Raw genomic sequence first — 13,801 nt, 5'->3', positions numbered from 1 at the left:
ACATGGGAACATAGTTTCTTTGGCTTATTCAGGGGCAAAATATGGAGCTCAAGTAAATGGGGCTTAGCAGAAAAACAGCAGAGAAGGAACGTTTCTCAAAATGGAGTCGCTTCAGCTTCTCTGCTTCAGTTAGAAATGTAAATTTTGGGGGTGCCTGGGTGGCTCAGTGGGGTAAGCCTCTGTCTTCAGCTCAGGTCATGATCCCAGAGTCCTGGGATTGAGTCCCACATCAGGCTTTCTGTTCAGCAGGGAGCCTGCTTCCCACCCCCATTCCCCCCATCTCTCTGCCTACTTGTGATCTCTCTCTCTGTCAAATAAATAAAATCTTAAAAAAGAAAGAAACGTAAATTTTTTCCAGGCATTTCCTGGTGAGAAGAAAGAAGGAATCATTCACACATCAAACCACAAAATGCTCCAAACATGCCTGTGTAAGCCTTTTCTCTTATTTACAAAATGTCTTCAATCATTGGGTGCTGCCACAAATCTCTCTCTACCTCTCTGCCTTGTAAACATGTTTTTTCTTCTTTGACCCACATTCTAGTCCTCTTATATCTTTCTTCTACCTCTTATCATCAGGTTTTTCTAATTCTTTTTTTTTTCCTTTCTTCAGCTCTTAAGATGGAAAAATATAGCTATGTCTCCCCACCGCAGTTTTTGTCTGCACCTATCACCTGGCTTAGCAAAATAGTTTTCCTCAGAATTCATCTTCTTAAAATGCCTGAGAAAAGGAAGAGGAAATTACAAATGTGAGAAAAATAATGTCAATGCCTTCCTGCCACATAAGAAAACCAAACGTATTATAGAAAGTGTCCTAGAGGAAATCACCAGCAATCTCACCTTGCAATCTCTAGATACTTAAACTTTGTTGCAGAATAGGGCACGAAGGATTCTTTGTATCCAGGCTGCTTAGTAGGCTGGGAGAATTTGCAAAGAGGAAATTTTGAATGGCAGATGTGTATCTAAGCGATTAATGAGCGGGGAAGAGGTTAAAGTTGCCTCAACTTTTTTGAGGAAAATACGATGTCCTTAAGATAATTGAGATTGGTTATCAGCTGGTTATTAAAGGGAGGGACAGTTTTTACTGTGACAATAAGTCAAATGAGGTAAAAGAGGAACTGATTTAAACACTTGTTCCTGAGGAAGTTGGACTAAATGCTAGAATAGCCATGATATTCTTCAGGACCTTAAGAAAGAGTTGTACTGACCCCAATCCCTTGCATTAATGAGAAAACAAAGACCAGTTTCAGAAAGAGGTACATCAGTGGCGGTAATAGTCCCTTCAGGCTCCTGTAACAAAATATCCTATAACAATATAAGACTGGGTGGCTTATAAACAGAATCTTAAATCTTTCAGCCTGGAGTCTGGGGGCCCAAGATCAGGGTGCCGACATGTTAGGTGAGGGCCTGCCTCCAAGTGGCAGGCTTTCTGTTTTATCCTCACATGGCAAAGGGGCGAGGCTCTCTTGGAGTCTCCTTTATAAGGGCACTAATCCCAATTAATGAGGGTAGATCCCCAACCCCTAGCCTTCCCCTATTCCCAGCCTGCTAACACCATCACCTTTGGGAGTGAGGATTTCACTATTCAAATTTTGGGAGGACGCAAATATTCATGCCATCTTATGTGGCAGCTCAGACTAGTTGACAGTTGGCAAAATTGCCACTTGCTCTGACCAGGTAAATCTGGTTATCTGCATAGCCCTTGCGTTTTTTTTTTTCTTTTTAATCTGGATTATTTTTCCCAAGGTCAGTGTAATTTCTCATTCAAAAAGAAATGTTCACTTTTCAAAAATTCTTCATATGTGTCCTAGGCAAGAATGTGGTACTAAGAGTAGAACTGTCAAGATTCATTACAAAAAAATGCATGTGGTTATTGATATCAATTATATTAATATTTTATACAGCGCTAAATTATAATTGATATTATTGAATTGACACTAAAATCCAAGCATCTTTAATTTTTCTAAATATCTTTGACTTTCAAATATTTGTAATTTTTCAGATCTTGTGGCTGTTCTTGCTAGATGGTTGTTCTTTTATCTGCTTTCAAACTGCCGTCATTTTTATTTTGTCATTATGTACATGGTTATTTATATATAATGTATATATAATGCATATAATTCTTTTCTTCTGAAATGTGCTTCCCCCCCCCCTTTTTTTTTTAATTTGAGGGAGAGAATGAGAGAGAAAGAGAGCATGAGAACGGGGAGTGTCAGAGGGTGAGGTAGACTTCCTGCTGAGTAGGGAGACCAATGGGGAACCCAATGCATGCGAGACCTGATGCAGACATGATCCTGGGACTTCAGGATCATGACCAAGCAGAAGGCCCTCACTCAAATAGTTAAGCCACCCAGGCACCCCTCTTCTGAAATGCACTTTTAAATGTATTGCATTTAAATTGCAATATTTTCACTATGCCCATTAGAAATGATTTTAAAATAATAATGTCATCTAAATGGAAACAAAATGCATTCTTTTATAAGTAAAATGCTTGTGTTTCAAAGCAAGCAACTTGTGAAATGAATTTTGTCTAGAAGTTCTCTCTTTCTCATGCATACACACATACATACACTTTTATATAGATCTTCCCAATCCCTTTGAAAGCCATAAATAAAAATAGATGTTAAAAATTACTTCTACGAGGTACCTGGGTGGCTCAGCAGGTTAAGCCTCAGCCTTCGGCTTAGGTCATGATCTCAGCGTCCTGGGATCAAGCCCCACATCGGGCTCTCTGCTCAGCAGGAATCCTGCTTCTCCCTCTCTCTCTGACTGCCTCTCTGTCTACTTGTGATCTCTGTCAAATAAATAAATGAGATCTTTAAAAAAATTACTTTTACATCAAAGGATATATTCAGATCATAGTAAAAATTCACTAAAGCAGATATCATCATTTCCCGAATATATTTTGATGATCCATATATTCTCTTATTCAATAAATATTTATTGTACACCTATCACATAAAATGTCATTCTCTTGTATTTGAGTACCTTGATAATTTTAATAAACTTTAAATTTGACATTAGGACACCAGATGAGGGAGTACCGAGCTGGCTCAGTCAGTAGAGCATGAGAATCTCAATCTCAGGGTTGTAAGTTTGAGCCCCATGTTGGGTGCAGAGATTACTTAGAAATAAAATCTTAAAAAAAAAAAAAAGGAATTTATTTATTAATAGTCCTTATTAACTATCTTCCTGGTGAGGTGTTCAATAAACATTTTGTATGAGCTATTGTCTATGTGATTAAAAAATATATACTAGTGAAATGCACTCAATTTGTTTATGCTTATAGTTTGTCAGTGTATTACCATTTTTATGAATTTAACAAGCCAGAATTTAGTATACATTTATTTTAGAGCTTTTTTACTTAGTTGAAATAACATCAATCTGTTTATTTCCATTGAGTTCAATGTTAAAGTCCAGGAAAGACACACATTTTTGTTCTTCAAAAGTCAAATCATTCATTATTAATTGAAGCCAGATGTTTATTTTCTATAATTATAGTTTTGGTAAATGAATGAACAAGAGAAGTTACAGGGTTAGAAGTTCTTTAAAACATCTGTCTTTTTAGAAAGATATTATTTATAATCTTAACTCATTTACTTGGACTTTTACCATTTCTCTGGAGAGAGATAAATAGCTTTTTTATGAAATTCATTTTGTCCTTTGCAATTTCAGGAATTTAACAGTTAATGGAGTTTAAAAAGAATATAGAGCCTGAGGGAAAACAGAAAGATTTTTTAGGTTAAACTTATTAATAATATTTTGATGTAAGATATTGTTTTCCAAAATTACTTTCTTGTCATCATTATAGATGTCTTTGTTTATTGAACCATAGTCTTAGCATATGATCATTCTACATTTATATTAATCACATGTGTACATATAAAATCATCTGTACATAAAGATTTACATCTTATTTTTCAGTTATAAAAATGCTTAGACTATATTTAAAGACTGGGAAAATTGCTTGTGTAAATAATTCATTTTTTAATATTTCTTAAACTTTCTTTACAGAGTAGTTCATATCTCACAAATATTTACACTTCAAGGGAAACAGGCAATTAAAATTTTATCTATTATAATAATGAATATTTGAGCAAGCAAAAATATGTTTCCTGTGTCTTACTGCCATTCTTACACTAATCTTAATGATATTGCAATGAATGCCCCCCATGAGGTTAAGATGTTAACACTGGCTTCTCACTACTTCCCTTTCTGTAATATAATATTTTTATTTCTGTTTTTCAAAATTTACTGCCATGTATTTTAAATATTAACTTTTGTGCTTTTATGATTATAGTGATATATCAAAGCAACTAGATGTCTGCCATCTAAAATGAGTTTATACAAACAGAATAAACTTAGAAACTTGCATGGGATCTCTTAGAACATATTTAATTTAGATGACAAATGTGCAACTTGCTATTTTTTTAAAAATCTATTTTTCTTTTGTAATTCAGTTGCTATGATATTTGGAGAAGCTGACAGAGGGTTTTCAATTGCTAGGCATATATCTCATGGTTTATATTTTACATTCTGATTTGTAGTCCTATTCAATCAACTTGATTAAATTGGTTCTGTACCAGGTTGCCGTTTAAAAGAACATCCAGCCAATTCTGCTTTGTGTCTAAGCAGTCGTAATTTAGATGTGCAGGGAAGTACATGATGTCTTCCAGAGAAATAAGTTACTACCAAAGAATGACTTAGGAACAAAGAATGGCAAAGTAAAGTAATGATTGTATAACAAAAAATGTACCACTATTTTACATTCATAAATGTATATATATATATTTTTAAAGAATAGTTTGTTAAATGACAAAATTAATTTTCTTCATTCTTGGAACAAAATTAGGTGATTCATTTTTCCTTTTTTTTTTTTATCCTTATCTGAATCTCCTTTATCATAGTGTATTCTAGGTCTATCTGGTACATATGGGCCAGCATACTTACATGATGAGAGGATATACCAGGTCAGCATCTGAACAAAAAATAGTAACCCGTGTGATTGTTTTCCCAAAGAGCAGTTCTGTGAAGCTCCTCATACTATCAGTTCAGCTGTCCTAGGTGTTCGTCCTTATCTCCACAATCTGTGAAGATTGAGGAGAAATATTCATTCACAATGGCCTTAGAAAACAACAGGAATTTTGCCCACAGCTCAGGGATATGATGAGGAGGAGAAAAATCAAAGAAATTAAGAAGTGTCCCCAAATGCGTCAAAAATCTCACTCTCTTGTAGAGACCCCAGTGCCTCTAGTAAAAGCAAAAATGTTAGAGTTACTAATGATACTTCAGTATAACCACCTAGGTTCAGGTAACTACCACAAAACATAAAACCCAGCTGAATTTAACATCACGATTTAAATATTAAAAGTCCCTAGGGAGCTACATAAGAAAATATACTAATAGAACAATTTGAAAGAATTTTTAAAATGTGAGAAAGAAGAGAAATGTCCGCAGGGCTGAATGAAAGGAGGGCTTGACCTGTATTTGAGTTGTTTATTAAAAAATAACTGGGGTGTGGGGGCTTGAAACAAATACTTAATTTTTCACATTTGTTAAAATTTCTTGGCACATGTGTTCTATTCTCTTCACTTTTCTATTTGAAATATTTCATTAAAAATGAACTCTAACCAGCAACACAAATTTCATTCTTATCCTCAATGTTATTATTTTTAAATATTTTAAACGTCATATATCTGAACTATAATTGTTGATTTGTAGGAAAAATGTCCTTCTATATGGAGGAAGTAATTTATCAGTTTCAGTGTTAACTGCCAAAGGACAAAAGAATGTGCAATACTATTCATTTTCTCTTCTGGAGAAAAAAAAAAATGCTTCCTATCAACAGATATTAGACAATCTGAAAGTAGCCTTGACTACCTCCAGCTGACTTGACATTCTATGGAATTGATATGATGAATATTGCCTGGCAGTTAATTCCTGGCAATGTTATAGGAACAACACCTCAAGTAAAACTCTCTTGCAGGCAGCTGAGGACTTGATATAATCAAATAATACTGGGTTTTAAAAACAAGAATGAGACTATGATATTGATTATAATCAACCTCAGTGAGGGAATTTGTGTTACCTCTCAAAGATTTTAATTTTGGCAAGAATATTTCCTTTGAAAGAGGATTCCTATTGCAATTGATATTCTATTGAAAACTAGAGACAACATTCACTCAAAAATGCAGCTCTAAAAAAATTTCTTTGAACTTTTAGGATCCTGAGTTCTTTTAATAAGATCTAGTGATTTTATTCTCTGAGGAATATCTGATCTCTGATAGCTGAATTTCTGTAGCCTATTGGGAATTGGATTACTTTTGACTCAATTGTGAAAGGTACACTTAATCTTCATGAGTTGAAGAGACTCCTTACCCTAATTGACTCAATAGTCCCTAGGAGCAGTTTCTTTTAAAAGTTAAAATGTGATCTAATTTTCAGAGATAAATACTTGCCATTCTCCCATTAGATCAAAAGAATTCTCACAGCATTCATTATCAATTTTCTAAGGATAGAAATTTAGACTCTAGATATAGTTCCTGTGATATTAATACTTCCTCACTGGCAGTTTTTACTAAAATCCAAGTTGACTAAAGTCTTAGTAGATCTTACATTAAGTGATATTTAAACCTGAAAGGACCATATTCTAGCCCGGCCTTTCAAAAAGCACATTTGAAACAACTTAAGACAGCTATTAATTGAATGCATGTGCCGCAGATATACCAAACAAGAGAAAACATCTTTTCCCATGCTGTTAACATCATTTTATTGTTTCTAAATGGGAGAGAATGAAGAAATCTCTGAAACACTTAAGTAATTACTGTCAAAAACAATTTATTACCAGTTAACTAAAATAAAGTCGTTACATTTTGTAAATGTGTTCCTCAGTAATATGTATAATACTAAATAACTCTACTCAGAAATCTTTCTATTCAACAAGCTGCGGCCACACTGGAGGGTTAAAACCATGCCCATGTTCCCTATTTGGCCCTTCCATTAACTTTGTGACTTTTGTTGAACTATTCCCTTTATATTCCTCAGTTTCCTCAATTGTAAGAAGTAAAGGGAAGAGTCTTGTCTACATTGTATGATGCTGATGTAGAATGAGAGAATATACAGAAAGATTTTGATATGTGGGAGATATTCAATATATAGCTCTGTTTTCATTTAACTCACAGTTAATGATGTGGGAAACAAAGACAGAAGGAAAGTTATTACATTTCCTTACTACCTACAGTTCATGGACAAGTCCTTGAAAACAGGCAGAATGACATTCCTCTAGGGATTCAGCTGCCTCCATGTTAATACTTTGCTGGGGGCAACAGGTAATCTTAGCCCAACTCCCAGGATCCTATAAGTCTATTTTAACATATAAAAATTCCTTTGGAAACTTCCTTTATTTCTACCCCCCCCATGATACAAGTTGGCAATCATCCCGCAAGCGTGTGACCCACCAATATACATTTGAAAGGTCTCATGACTCAAGTTTTATTAGACAGTTATAAATGACCTTTTCCCAACAAGAGCTAGCCCCCTCAAGTTTCTGGAAACCTTGTTACAAAATTCCTAGAGACTGATGCTATCCTTAACACACACCCCCAACCCTGGGAGTATATAATGGGCCAATCCTCATGATCCTGGGGCAGCTCTTTCCGCCCATGGGTTCTGTCCCCATGCTTTAATAAAAGCACCTTTTTGCCCCAAAGCCATCAAGAATTCTTTCAAGGGTCTTTCAAGACCCTAACATCTTTTCCTACTTCAATTAACATCTGAAAGAAAGTCCATCTTAAAGAGAATGTGGTTCTATTTTTATTAAATTTAAAAATATTTAGACTAAATCTGTCAATTTTTTTATTAAATGACAGTATTCCCCATGATTTCAAGCAAATTCCTGCCTCAGTTGTTTGACCAGGTTTTATATTTCCTTCCAAGGATAAATTTTGCTGTTTTTGGACACATCTAGAAAGAAGGAGACTGATCCAGGCAACTCTACAAGCCTAGATCTTAAAGTTTCACAACATAATGAGAAATTCTGCCAAAGGCCATTTTAAACATGTGGTATTTAAGAATCTGTCAAATAAACATTTTAATTAACCTTTTCTTCAGATTCCCTGAGGTCTGTTCTTGTATTAAGACATCACAAACCAAAATGCTTAGACCATATTATCTCAGGTACTCAAAAAATAATGCCTTTGCTAACTTAAAATTTATAGCTTACCCAACTCACAAATAGTGAAAGTGGCCATAAGAAATGTTCGAATGTTCATTTGAGCCATTTATTTTGGAGTACACAACTTGTCATTGTTTATTTTTTTCCCAACACCTCAAATACAAGTGCCTTCTTCATCATAAATTCCTCTTTGAATTCAATTGGCAGGATAAAATGCTTGTTTCTTGAAATGAATTTGTAAGTTCCTCCTTTACTCTCCTCCTCCTTTTAATTCAACTTATTTATCCTTGTGTTGTAGGTTCTAGAAAACTAGAGCCAATGTCAGTGCCCAAAGGCATCCACTCAGTCCAGATTTCCTGGTAGCAGTACTTTCTCTGCTTTTCTTGTTTTGTTTACTTAAATATTCTGATTTCAGGATATCAACATGTATAAGCTGTCCCAGGACTCTTAAAGAAATGTGTAGCAGGGGAGATTGGGTGGCTCAGACAGTTGGGCATCTGCCTTCAGCGCAGGTTGTGATCTTGGGATCACGTGTGGGGCTCCCTGCTCGGTGGGGAGTCCGCTTCTCCCTCTCCCACTGCTGCTCCCCCTGCTTGTGGTCAAGCACGTGTGCTCTTACCTGTGTATGCACCGTGTCTCGCAAATAAATGAATAAAATATTTTTAAAAAGAAGCATATAACATCTAAACTTCACTGCAAAATATAATAGAATTTTAGAAAAGTTTTATTTCTTTCCTTTTCTTCTGTAACTTCTACTGTGGGAGCCCTGGGCAAATTTCTCTGCAGTAGAGTTACAGGCTTGCCTCAGTGTGATCCAAAATACTTTCTCTCCTTCACGCTGTCATTACATGCTCTCACCATTCCCCCCGCTTTTATTTATATGCCTCTTGATTCTCAAATAGAAAGGCTATGATTTCTAAAACTTTACAGTTAAATGAACGTTCCAGATACCTTCCTAAGAAATGGGACCAAAGAAACTCCCTCATCTTTCCATTCCAGATTGACAGACCTACTACCTGCATTGGAATCCTGTCTCCCATCTTTGCTGTTATTTAATAAAATGATGCTGTCAGCAGAAGAGAGTCTCTCATAACCAGTAAGGAGATTGAAACAGTCATCAAAAATCTCCAGACAAAAGCCCAGGGCCAGACGGCTTCCCAGGGGAATTCTACCAAACATTTAAAGAAGAACTAATTCCTATTCTCCTGAAACTGTTCCAAAAAATAGAAATGGAAGGAAAACGTCCAAACTCATCTTATGAGGCCAGCATCACCTTGATCCCAAAACCAGACAAGGATCCCGCCAAAAAAGAGAACTACAGACCAATATCCTTGATGAACACAGATGCAAAAATTCTCACCAAAATACTAGCCAGTAGGAACAAACAGTACATTAAAAGGATTATTCACCACGATCAAGTGGGATTTATTCCAGGGCTGCAGGGTTGGTTCAACATCCGCAAATCAATCAATGTGATAGAACACATTAATAAAAGAAAGAACAAGAACCATATGATACTCTCAATAGATGCTGAAAAAGCATTTGACAAAGTACAACACCCCTTCCTGATCAAAACTCTTCAAAGTGTAGGGATAGAGAGCACATACCTCAATATTATCAAAGCCATCTATGAAAAACCCACTGCGAATATCATTCTCAATGGAGAAAAACTGAAAGCTTTTCCGTTAAGGTCAGAAACACGGCAGGGATGTCCATTATCACCACTGCTATTCAACATAGTACTAGAAGTCCTAGCCTCAGCAATCAGACAACAAAAAGAAATTAAAGGCATCCAAATCAGCAAAGAAGAAGTCAAACTATCACTCTTTGCAGATGATATGATACTATATGTGGAAAACCCAAAAGACTCCACTCCAAAACTGCTAGAACTTGTACAGCAATTCAGTAAAGTGTCAGGATATAAAATCAATGCACAGAAATCAGTTGCATTTCTGTACACCAACAACAAGACAGAAGAAAGAGAAATTAAGGAGTCAATCCCATTTACAATTGCACCCAAAACTATAAGATACCTAGGAATAAACCTAACCAAAGAGGCTAAGAATCTATATACAGAAAACTATAAAGTACTCATGAAAGAAATTGAGGAAGACACAAAGAAATGGAAAAATGTTCCATGCTCCTGGATTGGAAGAATAAATATTGTGAAAATGTCTATGCTACCTAAAACAATCTACACATTTAATGAATTCCCTATCAAAATACCACCCATTTTTTTTCAAAGAAACGAAACAAATAATCCTAAAATTTATATGGAACCAGAAAAGACCTCAAATAGCCAAAGGAATATTGAAAAAGAAAGCCAACGTTGGTGGCATCACAATTCCGGACTTCAAGCTCTATTACAAAGCTGTCGTCATCAAGACAGCATAGTACTGGCACAAAAACAGACACGTAGATCAATGGAACAGAATAGAGAGCCCAGAAATAGACCCTCAACTCTATGGTCCACTAATCCACTAATCTTCAACAAAGCAGGAAAGAATGTCCAATGGAAAAAAGACAGCCTCTTCAATAAATGGTGCTGGGAAAATTGGACAGCCACATGCAGAAAAATGACATTGGACCACTTCCTTACACCACACACGAAAATAGACTCCAAATGGATGAAGGACCTCAAAGTGAGAAAGGAATCCATCAAAATCCTTGAGGAGAACACAGACAGCAACCTCTTTGACCTCAGCCGCAGCAACATCTTCCTAGGAACAACGGCAAAGGCAAGGGAAGCAAGGGCAAAAATGAACTATTGGGATTTCATCAAGATCAAAAGCTTTTGCACAGCAAAGGAAACAGTTAACAAAACCAAAAGACAACTGACAGAATGGGAGAAGATATTTGCAAACGACATATCAGATAAAGGGCTAGTATCCAAAATCTATAAGGAACTTAGCAAACTCAACACCCAAAGAACAAACAATCCAATCAAGAAATGGGCAGAGGACATGAACAGACATTTCTGCAAAGAAGACATCCAGATGGCCAACAGACACATGAAAAAGTGCTCCACGTCCCTCGGCATCAGGGAAATACAAATCAAAACCACAATGAGATATCACCTCACACCAGTCAGAATGGCTAAAATGAACAAGTCAGGAAATGACAGATGCTGGCGAGGATGTGGAGAAAGGGGAACCCTCCTCCACTGTTGGTGGGAATGCAAGCTGGTGCAACCACTCTGGAAAACAGCATGGAGGTTCCTCAAAATGTTGAAAATAGAACTACCCTATGACCCAGCAATTGCACTACTGGGTATTTACCCTAAAGATACAAACGTAGTGATCCGAAGGGGCACGTGCACCCGAATGTTTATAGCAGCAATGTCTACAATAACCAAACTATGGAAAGAACCTAGATGTCCATCAACAGATGAATGGATAAAGAAGATGTGGTATATATACACAATGGAATACTATGCAGCCATCAAAAGAAATGAAATCTTGCCATTTGCGACAACGCGGATAGAACTAGAGGGTATCATGCTTAGTGAAATAAGTCAATCGGTGAAAGACAACTATCATATGATCTCCCTGATATGAGGACATGGAGATGCAACATGGGAGGTTAGGGAATAGGAGAAGAATAAATGAAACAAGATGGGATTGGGAGGGAGACAAACCATAAATGACTCTTAATCTCACAAAATAAAGTGGGGGTTGCTGGGGGGAGGTGGGGTTGGGAGAGGGGGAAGGGGCTATGGACATTGGGGAGGGTATGTGCTATAGTGAGTGCTGTGAAGTGTGTAAATCTGGTGATTCACAGACCTGTACCCCTGGGGATAAAAATACATTATATGTTTATTAAAAAAAAAAAAAAAAAAGAAGAAGAGAGTCTTTCTGCTTTCAACCCCATCCTCACATCTTCTCTAAGACAGCATGACTATGGTTATCCCCTATGTGTCCAAGCATTGCTCTCTTTGTCAAACAGGCTTTATTCCCATTCATTCAATTACAAATAGTTTATAATCTACTATATTCCAGACACTCTCCAAAGTACTGGGAATACAACATGTGACAAAAAAGAAAGAAATCCTTCTTCAAAAACCTCTATTCTAATTGAGAGTAGTAGGTAAGAAACATTTATTTTTAGAGAAGAATAAAGATGTGAATACAACTAGTGAGTGTTGGGATTAGGGATCAGGGAAATTAATATGATCAGGGAAATTTCTTCCCTGGCAAAGGTATTATTTGAACAAATACCTGAAAGATGACAAGAAAGTACATACCAGGGAGAGCAAAGAGCAGATATCAACATTTGCTATTCTGTGTTTAAGGGAAGAAAAAGAAGTCTGGTTTGGCTAGTATTGAGTTAATAGGAACAGAGTAGTAGGAGACAGAAACACAGGAAGAACAGGATGGACAGGGCCTTGAAGAACAATATAATGATTTAGACTCCTCCTCTGAGTCAAATGAGAGAACTTAAAAGAGTTTTGAACACAGAATTGATGGGACTTACTTTACATTTTCACAGAATCATCCTGGTGGTTCTGTTTAGGATAAACTGAAGTAGAAAATATCAGCATCGAATGAATGCTTGTGAATATATAGAAAATGAATTAATCAGTTTCTTGTAAGATGACCCTAACAGAATAATGACTGCCATCAAAGAACAAATAGTATAGTAAATATTACTTAAAACATTAAGTTATGTTCACCATAATTAATGACTGTGAGCAATAATCAGCTTACCTACCATGTGTTCTTAATTTTTTAAAATACACTCATTTCTGCATTAATTCCAAGTGCTGTTTTTCTTTCTATTCCCAACACCAATTTCCTCATCATAGGCTCCAAATTTGGAATGGTTACTAAGAAGCAAAACAGTGGCAGGTCATCATGATCAGCAGAGATTTGGGTAGAGTATATCAGACTTAAAAAAAAATCTAGGAGCCCAGTATACTAGGGTCATTAATAAAAATTCACAAAATGGAGAAAAGAGTAAGGAAGCAACTTAAGTTGTTTCTAAACTGCTGTGTAATGTTTTATTATAGTAATATATCAACATTTATTTTTCCATCTTATTTTTATTTTTTTTTGCGTGCATTTTTTTTCCATTTTATTTATTTTTTCAGCGTAACAGTATTCATTCTTTTTGCACAACACCCAGTGCTCCATGCAAAATGTGCCCTCCCCATTACCCACCACCTGTTCCCCCAACCTCCCACCCCTGACCCTTCAAAACCCTCAGGTTGTTTTTCAGAGTCCATAGTCTCTTATGGTTCGCCTCCCCTCCCCAATGTCCATAGCCCGCTCCCCCTCTCCCAATCCCACCTCCCTCCAGCAACCCCCAGTTTGTTTTGTGAGATTAAGAGTCATTTATGGTTTGTCTCCCTCCCAATCAATTGCACTACTGGGTATTTACCCTAAAGATACAAACATAGTGATCCGAAGGGGCACGTGTACCCGAATGTTTATAGCAGCAATGTCTACAATAGCCAGACTATGGAAAGAACCTAGATGTCCATCAACAGATGAATGGATAAAGAAGAGGTGGTATATATACACAATGGAATACTATGCAGCCATCAAAAGAAATGAAATCTTGCCATTTGCGACGACGTGGATGGAACTAGAGCGTATCATGCTTAGTGAAATAAGTCAATCGGAGAAAGAC

The sequence above is a fragment of the Meles meles genome, chromosome 2 (assembly GCF_922984935.1).
Source record: "Meles meles chromosome 2, mMelMel3.1 paternal haplotype, whole genome shotgun sequence".
Lineage (NCBI taxonomy): Eukaryota > Metazoa > Chordata > Mammalia > Carnivora > Mustelidae > Meles > Meles meles.
This window is presented reverse-complemented; position numbering follows the sequence as displayed.